Genomic DNA, 17,457 nt, shown 5'->3' on the forward strand with positions numbered 1-17,457 from the left:
AACAGATGGAACTTTGGTATCTTAGCCTTAAGCACTTGTTGACTTATTTTCTGACACCACTCATCGGTAGCTTGCTTTCCTTTGATTTCTTCCAGTAGAGTAGACTGGACCTCTAACCTAGCAATCCTTCCTAGTATGACCTCAATCTGTTCTTTACACAATTCTTCTATTAATTCTTTCTGCCTTGTGAGTCGGGACAAGTGAGCTTTTCTACTTAAGGCGTCAACTACTACATTGGCTTTCCCCAGCTGATGCTTAATTTCACAGTCATAATCTTTAACCAGCTCTAACTATCTCCTCTATCTCATATTCGGCTCTTTTTGGGTGAAGAAATACTTCAAGCTTTTATGATCTGTATAAATGTTACTCTTTGCTCCAAACAAATAATGCCTCCATATTTTCAGGGCAAAAACTACAGCAGCCAACTCTAAATCATATGTAAGGTATCTCGTTTCATACTCTTTTAACTGACGAGAAGCATAGGCTGTTACTCTACCCAACTGCATCAATACTGCACCAAGTCCCTCAAATGAGGCACATGTATAAATGTCATAATCTACACGCTCCTTTGGTAACACAAGAAAAGGAGTTGTGTGTTAGTGAACGACCCAGTTACGCAACGGAAAACAAAAACATAAACTACATGGATCATTCCTTAGAACCAAGATCCGGGTACAAAATCACAGTTTATACAATATATATATTAAATCTACAGAAAAATCTTTTCAAGGTTTAAGGAATCATACGCACGTTTGGAGGCTCCTCTTAGTTGTCTTTGAATGTATTTTGCTAGCAACCCAAGTGTATGATCGAACCGACATAGTCCACACAAAGACAATCGCAAGGAACTAAGAAGGGATTTGCTAGATCCTCCTTAGCCTTAAGAATCAAGAAGAAATGAAGAGTGTTTAACTTTAGGCAAAAACCAATACTGGCATAGGAGACAGTTTGGGGCTGTGGGTTTTTCTTTACAATGAAAATGTGAATAATGAAATCTCTAACTTTTTCAACTAAAACATTTCTTTTATAGTAACATTTTAATTGCCCTATTCCCATATGGAATAGGCTTGGGCTCCAACCCAAAAACCCCATGTTTCCAAACACTCCAATTTAGATATTTATTTTAATTCATCATTATCTTAATTAAAATCCATTAATATATATATATATTAACATTTAACAATAATGATTATTTATTTAAATATATGCTAACACATATTTAAATGTAATTTTACTTATTTAATTTTTCTAACAAATTAAATAAAAGACTACGACCTCAGCAAATTTAATTGCACTGTGAAATTACCAAAATATCATTTTGCCTAAAAAGACGAAAACGCCCTTCTTACTTCCTGAGTCTTAAATTATCTTCTATGTGTGTGGTCCATAGGCTCCTCATCATACCAGTAGTGTATAGTATCGCGATTAATACCAATTAATCATCTCACTAATATACAGACCAAGATTGGCCCCTAGCAAGGCATCATGACCACCTAATAGATTCGGATTCAGCAAAGTAGCTACCTGTCAACGATATGGTTACTATACAATTCGATCCTTTCATCATACGTTATCTCGACGAGACGAAGGCATAGAAATAGTGTCAACCTTTGGTTACTCTCGATTATTATGTATTCAGTTTCTAGACTAGTGACCTGTATTATAAACTGGATAGAGCAACAACTCAATCCTACTATGGCCACAGTTTTAGTGTCATTGCCATTTACTGAATTACGCCGTGAGATAACTTCTCCTGTACCCGGGAGTGATGAATCCTTTGTCTATCCACCATAGTCTTGATACACTCCTTGATGCAGCCAATCACCACCATATTGACAGCTTTGAAAAGAATTGTGCTAGGCTAGTATCAAACTACACCAATCGGTGCACAAGACGCTCCGGTGATCTCAAGTCTAAGGATCACATGCACCACCATTCATTAGAGGATTTGTTCCATAGATACTGGGGTTACCATCCATATGGAATCCTCTGGTGGGTCAGTCCAGTGAACTTGCTGCGGTGTAATCCCCTACAGTATGCACCCATGTGTTGCACTAGGTTGTCACCAAACAACCTTGACAAGTGAGATATGTCACTATCTTTCAACAGGGTCATTCAACACTATGATAGCCTTACAGTATTATCTGTGCCCTAACTTCAAAATAATACTAGGGCTATAGACGTTTCTAGAATGGCCACCATATGTGCTCATAGGGTTGTCACTATCAAGATTTGAAACACTTGATACCCTCGTCACGGTTCTACCATTCTAAGGACATGTATCAATACATATTGCAATAATAATGATTTACGCGATATAGTATAAAATGCCTTTTATTGATTAATGAACATTATTACAAAGAGTTAACTCTACAATAATTGATTGGCTCTAGGGAATCTACTCTAACAATCTCCCACTTGCATTATAGCCAATCATTCATGTATTTAATACAAAATGATCTCAAGTGCCTTTCATGCTTCTACTGTGACAGAGGCTTTGTCAGTGGATCTGCGAGATTGTCGTCAGTATGCATTTTACTAATCTGCACGTCTTTCCTCTCAACTATTTCTCTAATGAGATGGAATCGTCTGAGTATGTGTCTAGACTTCTGATGTGATCGTGGTTCCCTGGCTTGAGCAATTGCTCCATTGTTGTCACAATAGATGTCTATAGGATCAGCAATCGTGGGAACCACACCAAGTTCAGTAATGAACTTCTTAATCCAGATTGCCTCCTTGGCCACATCTGACAATGCAATATACTCAGCCTCCATTGTAAAGTCCGCTACAGTGTTTTGCTTGGACCTCTTCCAACTCACTACACTGCCATTGAGACAAAATACAAACCCTGATTGCGATCGATAATCATCTTTGTCCATTTGGAAACTAGCATCACTGTATCCTCTTATAGTGAGCTCATCTTCTCGTCCATAAACTAAGAACATATCCTTAGTCCTCTTCAGGTACTTAAGAATATTCTTGACAGCCATCTAGTGATGCTCACCTGGATCTGATTGATATCTGCTACAAGTGCTCAAAGCACACGCGACATCAATCAAAGTACATAACATGGCATACATGATGTATCCAATTGCTTATGCATATGGGATCTTTTTCATCTTATCTCTCTCATCTTGTGTTCTAGGACACAATTCCTTAGAGAGATAAACACCATGTGACATTGGAAGAAATCCCTTCTTGGATTCTTCAATTCCATACTAAATCTTTTCAGTACTTTGTCAATATATGCACTCTGACTTAGGCCAAGCAACCTATGCAATCTATCATGATAGATCTTTATGCCAAGGATGTAGGCTGTTTCCCCTAAGCCCTTCATGGAGAAGCACTTGGATAACCAAGTCTTTATCAACTACAAGTTTGGTATATCATTCTCGATCAGAAGTATGTCATTGACATACAACACTAGGAATGCTACTGCACTCCCATCACATTCTTGTAAACACAAGGCTCATCTTCGTTCTTGATAAAACCGAATTCTTTTACGGCCTCATCAAAACGAATGTTCTAGCTCCTTGAAGCTTGCTTAAGTCCATATATGGAACTCTACAACTTGCATATCCTATCAGCTTGCCCATCAAGAACGAAACCATCAGGTTGTGTCATATACACATCCTTCACAAGGTTTCCGTTCAAGAAAGCTATTTTGACGTCCATTTGCCAAATCTCATAGTCATGATATACAGCAATCGCAAGCATAATTTGGATGGATTTAATCATGGCAACTAGCGAAAAAGTTTCTTCATAGTCAATGCCATGAATTTGTTTGAAACCTTTGGCAACCAATCGTGCTTTATAAGTATACACGTTGCCATCCATGTGAGTCTTCTTCTTGAAGACCCATTTACAACCTATTGGTTTTACTCTTTCAGGTGGTTCTACTAGAGACCACACTTGGTTCTGGTACATGGAGTCCATCTCAGATTTCATGGCTTCAAGCCATTTAACGGAATCTAGATCCGATATAGCGTCTTCGTAGGTTCTGGGTTCATCGTCTTGGTAGACTAGTATGTCACCATGTTGAGTCATGAGATAACCGTATCTCTCAGGTCATGGCGTACTCTCCCAGATCTACATAGCTCCTGTGCTACCTGAGGTGGTTGTAACGCCCCATTTGAGATACATAGCCATCGCTTATGGTATGGCCTCAAAGTTTACTAAATTGCCCCTCAATGAGGTTGTATATTATTCATGTTGTTTGGTTGGCCCTTGGTTGAGTTTATGTTTTGGGTTTGGTTGAGTGTTTACCCTAGAATTGATCAAGACTTAGCGGATTTTGGAGTTGCAGTCTTCACCGTGGCGACGTTGGCTTTGTGAATGGCGGTGTCGATTCTGTAATTCTTCGTCGGGGCGACAGAGAATCCTTCGCCGCGGCGAAGCGCCGGCTGAGTTTTGTTTGAGTTTCTAGAGAATTCTTTTCTAAGGGCAAAATGACCATTCTACCCCTAATTAGCTGGAAAAGTGGGGAGTAAAATGCAAGGAAATTTCATGGAGAATAGGGTAGAATGGGGGTGAGTTTGTAAAGAATTAAAGGATAAAGGTGGAATTTTCAAGAAAGAGTAGGGGCAAAATGGGAAAGAATGTATATTATATGAGCTAATAAGAGTTTAGTTCTTTGAACCCCTTCATTTCACCCATTTTCCACCGCCTCTTCATCTCCCATTTTCTCTCAATTCCTCACTCAATTTTCCAAGGGATTTTTGAGAGTTTTGAGTTAGGATTTGACAAAGATTTGATCCTAAGCAAGAAGAGGTAAGAATCTCTACTCTAGATATAAGTTTTATTTATGTAAGGGTTAAGTTCTTACTAAGTTTATGCTTAGGAAATAAGGGAAAGCTAAGGTCCAACAAGAGTAGAGATTTTTAGTGAAGACTACTCAAGTATGAGGTAAGTAAATCCAACTCAAGCTAAAGTTTAAGAAATCTTTGAGTAGAGATTTTCTTTATACATGTATATATGATGCTTGTTGAGAAATTGAGTAGAGATGTATGTCTATTTATTGAGAAATGGAGTTGAGATGAATATTCATGTTGTGTTTATTGGATATTCTTCCTTTATGAGAAGTGTTGAGTTGTGATGAGTTTGAGATGAAGTTATAGGAGATTGAGTAAATTTTAGAGGAGTGTTCTTCTATGATAGGAATTATGTCCATAGAAGGGAGTTTCTTCCCATTTTGGATGATTAAAAAGAGAAATAGAGTTGTAGTTATAGAGGAGTTTTTGTATGTACATGAGTTGTTTGATGAAATGCCTAAGTGAAAACATGTTACCAAACTGCCCTGTTACAGCCGTGACTTTCTAAGTGATTTTTGGGTATCTTCCGGATTGAATTGGGTTTAGACCAAAACATAAAAGTTGTATCCCTGTATCTAACCTTTAAAACAAGACCAAAACCATAGCAATCCGAGGTGTATAACTCAAGTTATGGCATTTTGAGTGTGACCTGCGCAGAATGACTATTTTGATGTAATATAGCATTTGGCATTTCATAAGTATATTAATGAGCATGTACCATCCATATGTATTAATTGTGCATTTGAGAGGTAGCTTGAGAAAGAATAGAGAATGTTGAGTATGAGCTATATAGCTTGAGATAGAGTGGAGAACTTTGTGAATAAAATACTCTAAGAGTATAGCTTAAGAAAGAGTAGAGAACTTTGTGAATAGACTACCCTAAGAGTTAAGCCATACTATGAGTACTAGCTTGAGGAAGAAATGAGTACTAGCTTGAGCAAGAGTAGAGAATTTTGAGTATAAGCTATACTATGAGTAATAGTTTGAGTGAGCAAGAGTAGAGAATGTTGAGAATAACAACTCTAAGAGTAAAGAAAATGAGAACACTCTAATAGTAAAGAGAAAGAGAGATTGCGCACTAGCGAATAAAAGAGAGAAAAGTGCTATAGAAGAGAATAGAGTAGGTTGTGCGATGGGGAACTCGTGAGTGATGAGTAACGTCACGAGAGTGGGTGCTTTGTGATCCCCAGCCGTGCCTCCGATTAGATGGGGCCGTGACCATCACGAAGAGTGGAACATGAGGTTCCAGCCGTGCCTCCGGTTAGATAGGGTCGTGACATTCAGAGAGAGAGAGAATACACTCACATGGCCAAGGGTTCCGAATCCATGCATGACTGAGTCCGATCAGCAAAGAATGAATAGAAGTCACGAAGAGTGGGTTGGTGCTTTGTGATCTCCACCTAGCCGTGCCTCCGGTAAGATGAGGTCGTGACATGCAAGTGAGGAAGAATGAGCAAACGTGATAAAGAATAAAGAGAGACAATGAGTAGGATTACAAAGAGTGGGATGAGTACCCAGCCGTGCCTCCGGTAAGATGAGGCCGTGACCTACAACAAAAAGTTAACAGAAAAGAGTTATGAGAAAGAGAGACAAAAAGAGAATCAGTAGAAGTCATGTAGAGCAGGAGAAGTCCCGGCCGTGCCTCCAGTAAGATGGGGTCGTGACATTCAAAGAGCGAGTTAGTAGAAATGAATTATGAGAATGAGATAATAGAGAGAATGAGAAAGAATGAAAAAGCTTGAGAAAGAATGAGATAGAAAGAGAGAGAGTTTGAGTTAGTAAGAATAGAGAGTAGAAGAAAGAAACATGCAGTTCTTTTGCATTAATTGCATGTACATCTCTTACATGCATGCACCATGAGTTCTTCCATGGTTAGTGAGAGTATAACGAGAATAAAAGAGAGAGAGACCTATGATTTTCCTTCATGGTGAGTATGATGAGCATAAGAGAGAACCATGACTTTCCTTCATGGTGAGTAAGCATAAGAGAAGAAGAAAAGAGAATGAAAACAGAAAGAAAGAAAGAATAAAAAGAGCAGAACAGAGTTAAAGGAGAATAAAAGTATTAGCAAGAAAGAGTAAAACAGTGAGAATTAGAAATGGAAGAACGGTGGAGTACGGAAAGAACTAAAGAGTGAGTTGTGGGGACAGGCAGTAGAGGATTTACTTGCTGAGCATTGTTGTGCTCACCCCACTGTTCTTCCTTGTTTTGCAGGAATTAGGAGCAGCGATCGGATGGACGTCGGGGAGCGAAGAGTATTGGCACTACTATCCACCAGTTATAATATTTTGTATTAAGTAGAAAGTTTTAATACATAGAATATTGTATTTGTAAATAATTATATTTTATTGAGTAAAGAAAAAATTTGAGCCCACTATTTTTCATACACTATGTATATCTATAATTTACAGTGGTTCACTTTGATCCACAAGTTGTGGAGTAACCTCCTCATGATGCTCAACCACTACCTGTGGCACATCATCCTGTCCTTTGTCTAGTACATCTTGTGGTTCTAGAACTTCATTGAGTTCCACTTTTCTCCCACTAGTACATCTTAGAAAATATTCCTTTTCTAGGAAGACACCAGATCGAGCAACAAAAATTTTGCGCTCTTCTAGGTGGTAGAAATAGTATATTTTGGTATCCTTTGGATACCCCATAAATATACATTTACAAGATTTTGGGCTCAGCTTGTTCGAAGTTAATTTTTTAACTTAAGCTTCGCAACCCCAAATCCTTAGATAAGACAAGATGGGTTTCGCCCATTCCATTGCTCATATGGAGTCTTATCTACAAACTTTGACGGCACACGGTTCAAAACGTGAGTCGCAGTCTCTAGGGCATAACCCTAGAACGATGCAGATAAATCACTAAAACTCATCATGGACCTAACCATGTCAAGTAAGGTCATGTTCCTCCTTTCAAACACTCCATTGTGTTGGGGTGTATAAGGAGGGGTGAGTTGTGATACTATCCCACATTCCTTCAGGTACTCTAAAAACCATAAGATTAAGTATTCACCTCCTTGATCTGACCGAGGAGTTTTAATACTTTTGCCTAACATATTATGTACTTCATTCCTGAATTCCTTGAATTTATCAAAAGCTTCAGATTTATGTCTCATAAGGTAGACATAACCATATCTACTGAAATTCAGTAAATGTGATGAAGTATGAATATCCACCCCTGGCTTAAACTGTTAGTGGACCACATACATCACTATGGATGATGCCTAATAGCTCAGCAGCCGTTTCACCCTGTCCTGTAAAAGGAGACTTGGTCATCTTGCCTAACAAGCATGACTCGCTACCTCAAATGACTGAAAGTCAAAAGGGTCCAAAACTCTATCCCTTTGAAGTTTTGCAATACGAGTCTTATTAACATGACACAATCTACAGTGCCAGAGATATGTCTGGTTTTGATCGCTATGTTTAGCTTTCTTTGTTTCAATACTGAGAATATCTTTATTGTTTAAGTCAAGAACATATAATCCATTATATAACCTTGTAATTCCAAATAGAATGCCATTCAAACTAAAGGACAACAATCCATTAGATATCTCAAAATGATACCCTATATTATGCAAAGCGGATATTGAAATAATATTTCTAGAAATAGAAGGTACATGATAACAGTTATGTAGTTCCAATAACAAGCCCGTAGGCAAAGATAAACAGTTAGTCCCTACAGCCAGTGTAGCCACATGTGCTCCATTTCCAACTCGTAGGTCTACCTCTCCCTTGGTGAGCACTCTACTATACCTTAGTCCCTGCACATCAGTACAAATGTGAGTACCACATCCTGTGTCAATGACCCAAGATATTGAGGGAGAGAAATTAATCTCAATCATAAAAATACCTGAAGTCATAGCATCTGGCTTCTTCTTGCTTGCGAGGAATGTTAGAGTAGATGCCCTAGAGCCAATCAATTATTGTAGAATTGACTCTTTGTAATAATGTTCATTAATCAATAAAAAGGCATTTTATACTATATCGCGTAAATCATTATATTGCAATATGTATTGATATTGTCCTTAGAATGGTAGAACCGTGACGAGGGTATCAAGTGTTTCAAATCTTGAAGTGAGAACCCTATGAGCACATATGGTGGCCTTTCTGAAACTTTCGTAGCCCCAGTATTATTCTGAAGTAAGGGCACAGATAATAGTAAGGCTATCATAGTGTGAACGACCTGTCGAAAGGCAGTGACTGATCTCACTTGTCAAGGTTGTTCGGTGACAACCTGGTGCAACACATGGGTGTTTGCTGTAGGCGATTATACCGCAACAAGTTCACTGGACTGACCCACCAGAGGATTCCATATGGATGGTAACCCCAGTGTCTATGGAACGAATCCTCTAACGAATGGTGGTGCATGTGATCCTTAGACTTGAGATCATCGGAGCGCCTTGTGCACCGACTGGTGCAGTTTGACACTAGCCTAACGCAGTTCTTTTCAGAGCTATCAATACGGTGGTGATTGTGCATCGAGGAATGTATCAAGACTATGGTGGATGACAGAGGATTCATCACTCCGGGTACGGGAGAAGTTATCTCACGGTGCAATCAATATATGGCGATGAACATAAAACTGTGGCCAATGGGATTGAGTTGTTGCTCTATCCAGATTATATAAGGTCATTGGTCAGAAACTGAAATACATAATCGAGAGTAACGTACTATTTCTATGCCTTCGTCTTGTCGAGATAACGAATGATGAAAGGATCGTATTGTACAGTAACCATATCGTTGACAGGTAGCTACTTTGCGAATCCGAATCTATCAGGTGGCCATGATGTCTGCTAGGGGCCAATCTTGGTCTGTGTATTAGTAAGACGATTAATTGGTGTTAATCGCGATACTATACACTGCCGGTATGATGAGGAGCTATGGGTCACACACATAGAAGATAATTAAGAGCTAAGAAGAAAGAAGGGCGTTTTCGTCTTTTTAGGTGAAAGGGTATTTTGGTAATTCACAGTGCAATTAAATTTGCTGAGGTCGTAGCCTTTATTAATTTGTTAGAAAAGTTAAATAAGTGAAATTACTGTTAAATGTGTGTTCGCACATATTTAATTGAATCATCATTATGTTAAATGTAATTAAATATTAATGATTTTAATTGAGATAATGATGAATTAAATTAAAAATATCTAATTGGGAGTGTTTGGCAACATGGGCTGTTTGGGTTGGAGCCCAAGCCCATTCCATGTGGGAATAGGGCAACTTGGTTTGCCTATAAAAAGGATAGGTTTGTGTGTTTTTTTTTTTTTTAATTAATTCATTTTGCCTTTTGATAAAAGAAAACACAACACCCCATACACTCTCCCACGCCCCTTTTCACTATTTGATTGAAAATCAAATATTTCTTCTTCTGATTTCTTAAGGCCAAGGAGGATCTAGCAAACCCTCCTTGGTTCTTGGTGGTTGTGTGTGGGACTTCTTGGTTCGATCCTACAATTGGATCAGTAGCAAACACGTTCAGAGGCAATTGGGGGAGCCTCCAACGTGGGTATGAATCTAAACTTTAGATTTATTTTATTTTTCTGCAGATTCTTGATATTATAAATAAACTGTAAAATTTGTGCCGATTTTGGGCTTTAAGGGACGATCTACGGTTGTATAAAATTTTTGTTTTCCGCTGCGCAACCAGATCGTTTCCTAACAAGGAAAGTTGCAGTGTTTCCTCAATGGCCAGGCTGCCACAAAAGAAGCAGACTACCTTGCCCTTCCCTATGCCATTCTCAGGCCAAAGAGCAACCTGTCCTTTGGGCTGTTAGTAGACGGTCCCATATACGTGCGGAAACAAAAATATAATATAAGGATTGTTTACATGAGCCAAGATCAAGGGTATAATCTTACAAATTTATTAAAGTAAAATCTACACAAAAGGTTATTCATGAGTTTAGAACCATCCGAGTTTGGGGTCCACCACGTTTGTTTGAACGTTTGCTACCGACTAAGGTAGGACGAACCCACGTAGTCCACACGAAGACATCACAAAAGAACCAAAGAGGGATTCCTTGATCCTCTTTGGCTTTAGATTAAGAAGAAGGAAATCAAATTGAATTAATTTACGCAAAAAGTGTTTTTGCGTGGGAGAGAATGAGAGGGGCTGTGTGGGTGTTTTATTTAAAGAGAAAATCAATTAACTTTCAATGAACACAACTTTTCTTTTATGAATCAAGTTGCCCTATTCCCATAGGAATAGGCTTGGGCTCCAACCCAAACACCCCATGTCACTAAACAATCCCAATTTTATATTTATTTCCATCATTATCTCAATAAATCAATTATATATATATTTAATATATTAACATTTAACTAAATGATAATTTATTAAAATATGTGCGAAACCATATTTAAACGTAATTTCACTTATTTTTTTTCTAACAAATTAAATAAAGGCTACGAATCAACAAATTTAATGCACTGTGAAATACACTAAATACCTTTCGCCTAAAAAGATGAAAAAATATCTTCTCTCTTCTTGGCTCATAAATTATCTTCTATAGGTGTGATCGATAGGCTCCTCATCATACCGGCAGTGTATAGTATCGCGAACAACCAATTAATCATCTCACTAAACACAGCCAGGATTGGCCCCTAACAAGGCATCATGGCCACCGATAAATTCGAATTCAACAAAATAGGTACCTGTCAACAATATGGTTACCATACAATTCGATCCTTTTATCATCCGTATCTTGACGAGATGAAGGCATAGAAATAGTGTCAACCTTCGGTTACTCTCGATATTACGTATTCAGTTTCGGACCAATGACCCGTACTATAAACGGATAGAGCAACAACTCAATCCCACTGTGGCCACAGTTTTAATGTCATTCCATATACTGAATTATGCCGTAGATAACTTCTCGGTACTCGAGAGTGATGAATCCTCTGTCAATCCACCATAGTTGATACACCTCCTTGATGCAACCAATCACCACCGTATTGGAGCTCTGAAAAGAACTACATTAGGCTAGTGTCAAACTACACCAACGGTGCACAAGGCACTCCGATGATCTCAAGTTAAGGATCACATGCAACCATTCGTTAGAGGATTTGTTCCATAGACATGGGGTTACCATCCATATGGAATCCTCTGTGGGTCGGTGTAGTGAACTTGCTGCGGTGTAATCGCCTATAGCAAGCACCCATGTGTTGCACCGAGTTGTCACCAAACAACCTGACAAGTGGATCAGTCACTACCTTTCGACAAGGTCGTTCAACACTATGATAGCCTTACCGTATTATCTGTGCCCTTACTTCAGAATAATACTGGGGCTACATACGTTTCTAGAATGGCCACCCATGTGCTCATAGGGTTGCCACTATCAAGATTTGAAACACTTGATACCCTCATCACTGTTCTACCATTCTAAGGACATGTATCATACATATGCAATAATATGATTTACGTGATAAGTATAAATGCCTTTTATTGATTAATGAACATTATTACAAAGAGTCAATTCTACAATAATTGATGGCTCTGGGCATCTACTCAAACAATCTCCCACTTGCAAAATAGCCAATCATTCATGTATTATACAAAATGATCTCAAGTGCCTTTCATGCTTCTGTGCGACAGAGGCTGTCAGTGGATCTGCGAGATTGTTGTCAGTATGATTTATATATCTGCAAGTCTTTCCTCTAACTATTTCTCTGATGAGATGGAATCGTCTGAGTAGTGTCTAGACTTCTAATGTGACCGTGGTTCCCTGGCTTGAGCAATTGCTCCATTGTTGTCACAATAGATGTCTATAGGATCAACAATCGTGGGAACCACACCAGTTCAGTAATGAACTTCTTAATCCAGATTGCCTCCTTGGCCGCATCTAACAATGCAATATACTCAACCTCCATTGTAAAGTCTGCTACAGTGTTTTGCTTGGAGCTCTTCCAGCTCACTGCACCGCCATTGAGACAAAATACAAGCTCTGATTGTGATCGATAATCATCTTGTCCGTTTGGAAACTAGCATCACTGTATCCTTTTACAGTGAGCTATCTTCCCCTCCATAACCAAGAACATATCCTTAGTCCTCTTCAGGTACTTAAGAAGTTCTTGACAGCCATCAAGTGATGCTTAGCTGGACCAAGATATCTATTACAAGTGCTCAAAGCACAGAGACATCATCCGGGTACATAACATGGCATACATGATGGATCTAATTGCTGATGCATATGGGGTCCTCTTCATCCTATCTCTCTCATCTTGTGTTTTAGGACACAATTCTTTAGAGAGATAAACACCATGTGACATCGGAAGAATCCCTTCTTGGATTCTTCCATACTGAATCGTTTCAGTACTTTGTCAATATATGCACTCTGACTTAGGCCAAGCAACCTACGCGATCTATCACGATAGATCTTTATACCAAGGATGTAGGCTGCTTCCCCTAAGTCTTTCATGGAGAAGCACTTGGATAACCAAGTCTTTACCGACTGCAAGTTCGGTATATCATTCCCGATCAGAAGTATGTCATCGACATACAACACTAGGAATGCTACTGCGCTCCCACTCACTTTCTTGTAAACATAGGGCTCATCTTCGTTCTTGATAAAACTAAATTCTTTTACGGCTTCATCAAAACAAATGTTCCAGCTCCTTGAAGCTTGCTTGAGTCCATAAATGGATCTCTGCAACTTGCATACCTTATTAGCTTGACTATCAAGAACGAAACCATCAGGTTATGTCATATACACATCCTCCTCAAGGTTTCCGTTTAGGAAAGCAATTTTGACATCCATTTGCCAAAACTCATAGTCAAGATATGCAGCAATTGCAAGCATAATCTGGATGGATTTAATCATGGGAACTAATGAAAAGGTTTCTTCATAGTCAATGCCATGAATTTGTTTGAAACCTTTGGCAACCAGCCGTGCTTTATAAGTATGCACGTTGCCATCCATGTCAGTCTTCTTCTTGAAGACCCATTTACACCTTATGGGTTTTACCCTTTATGGTGGTTCCACCAGAGACCATACTTGGTTCTGGTACATGGAATCCATCTCAGATTTCATGCCCTCAAGCCATTTAATGGAATCTGGATCCGATATAGAGTCCTCATATGTTTTGGGTTCATCGTGTTAGTAGACTATTACGTCACCATGTTGAGTCACGAGATAACCGTATCTCTCGGGCTCATGGCATACTCTCCCAGATCTACGTTGCTCCTGTGCTACTTGAGGTAGTTCACTTTGATCCACAAATTATGGAGTAACCTCCTCATGATGCTCAACCACTTCTTATGGCACATCATCCCCTTATTCGTCTAGTATATCTTATGGTTCTAGAACTTCATCGAGTTCTACTTTTCTCCCACTAGTACTTCTTAGAAAATATTCCTTTTTTAGGAAGACACCAGATCGAGCAACAAAAATTTTGCGCACTTTCGGGTGGTAGAAGTAGTATCCTTTGGTCTCTTTTAGATACCCCACAAATATACATTTACAGGATTTTGGGCCCAATTTGTTCGAAGTCAATTTCTTAACATAAGCTTTGTAACCCTAAATCCTTAGATAAGGCAAGTTGTGCTTTCGCCCATTCCATAGCTCATATGGAGTCTTATCTACAGAGTTTGACGACACACGGTTCAAAACGTGAGTCGTAGTCTCTAGGGCATAACCCCAGAACAATGTAGGTAAATCACTAAAACTCATCATGGACCTAACTATGTCAAGTAAGGTCCTGTTCCTCTTTTCAGACACTCCATTGTGTTGGGGTGTATAAGGAGGGGTGAGCTATGATACTATCCCATATCCCTTCAGGTACTCTGAAAACCCTAAGCTTAAGTGTTCACCTCTTCGATCCGACCGAAGAGCTTTAATAATTTTGCCCAACATATTTTGTACTTCATTCTTGAATTCCTTGAATTTATCAAAGGCTTCAGATTTATGTCTCATGAGGTAGACATAACCATATCTACTGAAATCATTAGTAAATGTGATGAAGTATGAATATCCACCTCTGGCTTAAACTGTTAGTGGACCACATACATCACTATGGATGATGCCTAACAGCTCAGCAACCATTTCACCCTGTCCTGTGAAAGGAGACTTGGTCATCTTGCCTAACAGGTATGACTCGCATACCTCAAATGATTGAAAGTGAAAAGGGTCCAAAACTCCATCCTTTTGAAGTTTTGCAATACGTGTCTTATTAACATGATACAATCTACAATGCCAGAGATATGACTGGTTTTGATCGCTATGTTTAGCTTTCTTGGTTTCAATATTGAGAATATCTTTATTGTTTAAATCAAGAACATATAATCCATTATATAACCTTGCAATTCCAAATAGAATACCATTCAAACTAAAGGACAACAATCCATTAGATACCTCAAAATGATACCCTATATTATCCAAAGCGGATACTGAAATAATATTTCTAGAAATAGAAGGTACGTGATAACAGTTATGTAGTTCCAATAACAAGCCCGTAGGCAAAGATAAACAATAAGTCCGTACAGCCAATGCAGCCACATGTGCTCCATTTCCAACTCGTAGGTCCACCTCTCCCTTGGTAAGCACTCTACTCTGCCTTAGTCCTTGCACATCAGTACAAATGTGAGTACCACATCCTGTGTCAATGACCCAAGATGTTGAGGGAGAGAAATTAATCTCAATCATATAAATACCTGAAGTCGTAGCCTCTGACTTATCCTTGCTTGCGAGGAAAGCCTTGCAGTGTTTCCTCCAATGGCTAGGCTTGCCACAAAAGAAGCATACTACCTTGCCCTTCCCTATGCCACTCTTAGGCCCAAGAGCTACCTGTCCTTTGGGCTTTGGCTTGGGTTTGGCCTTGGCCTTGGCCTTACACTTGCCGTTATCCTTTGCTTTACTGGCAGTAACCACTAAAACAGGCTTGGACTTTTTCAAGTCCTGCTCTGCAGTCCTCAGCAAGTTTAGAAGTTCTGACAGGGTTTCCTCCATCGTGTGCATATTGAAATTCATTATGAAAGGAGCATAAGAATCAGGCAAGGATTGCAGAATTAAATCCATTTGTAATTCTGCATCCAAGCCACATCCTAAAGTCTCAAATCTCTCTATGTGCTTGATCATTTTGAGCACATGAGGACCAACTTGGGCTTCGTCAGTCAGACGACTCCCAAACAGTGCTTTTGACACCTTGTACCTCTTATGTCGAGCATTTGTTTCATAAAGCTTTTTAAGGTTTAGAATAATGGATGAAAAGTCCATATTCTCATGCTGCTTCTGCAACATAGTTGTCATCGATGCTAAGATCAAGCATTGAATGCTATCAGCATCATCAAGGAACTTTTGATAAGTGTCCTTTACTTCCTGAGTGGCATCAGGTTAGGCTCAGCCATGTATTGTTTTTCAAGGATATACAATTTCTTTTCTGACTTGAGTATAATCCAAAGATTACGATACCAGTCTGAGAAACTGGATCCATCCAACCTGTTTTCTTTCTCGATTATTGGTCGCAGGTTCATAATGCTAATTTTGGTGAATCTACAATTGCAGAAAAATAAAGTTATTATAAAGTTCATTATTATTTAATATGGTCTTTTATTAAACGATGCTCCCACTATTTTATTCAAGTCAATAGCCTTACTATTAACTCGGGAAAGCCCGTTGACTTTCCTAGTGGACCAAGATCCCATCCTGCCCATTTCAAACCTTCGCTTTGGCAAACAAGCCAAAATGAGCTGATTAGGTAGGCTAACAAACTTAATCCACACCAGTCGATAGCTCCCACTATCAACCTCAAATGTAAAAAAGCCAACAAGCCAATCACACAATCCAATGGTCACTACATGCCATCGTCCTCAAGTGTGATTCTCAGTATCCGTAGAGTGGACACTACATGTCACCACGTACACATAATATGTGTATTGCTCTACTATGCCTATGACGCGTTTATCAACCTTCGCTTTGGCGAACAAGCAAAACCGTCATTTTAAGTCGACCCATCATCATTAAGGAAAACTCCAATGCATTTTAACCTCCCACTGGTAGAAGTGTACGTTTCGCTATGGCGAACAAGGTTTCGACGAACAGTGGTTTGATTAAAACTAAACTTTATCTCGCAGTCGTTGTAGCACGAATCTTAGGTGTTTTTCATGTTCCTTTTCTGTCTTAGAATAAACCAGGATATCATCAATAAACACCACTATGAATCGATCAAGACAATCCTAAAACACCCTGTTCATTAAATCCATAAAGATTATTGGGGCATTAATTAACCTAAAAGGCATCACCACAAACTCATAATGCCCATATCTGGTCCGAAAAGAAGTCTTGGTAATATCCTGCTCTGCAACCCTTACTTGGTGATAACCCAACCTCAAATCAATCTTTGAAAACACTGTTGCTCTTTTCAGCTGATCAAACAAATCATCTATGCAAGATAACGGGTATTTATTCTTCACTATCACTTTATTTAACTCTCTGTAATCTATACACATCTGTAGAGATCCATCTTTCTTTTTCATGAACAAAATTGGAGCACCCTAGGGAGAATGACTAGGTCAAATAAAACCCTTGTATAAGAGTTCTTGAAGCTGCTTTTTCAATTCGTGAAGCTCGGCTAGGGCCATCCGGTAAGGGCCTTTAGAAATTGGTGCGGTCCCTAGTGCCAGTTCAATACTAAATTCTACTTCTCTTTCC

This window comes from Pistacia vera, unplaced genomic scaffold, assembly GCF_008641045.1.
Source record: "Pistacia vera cultivar Batoury unplaced genomic scaffold, PisVer_v2 Contig223, whole genome shotgun sequence".
NCBI classification, from domain to species: Eukaryota; Viridiplantae; Streptophyta; class Magnoliopsida; order Sapindales; family Anacardiaceae; genus Pistacia; species Pistacia vera.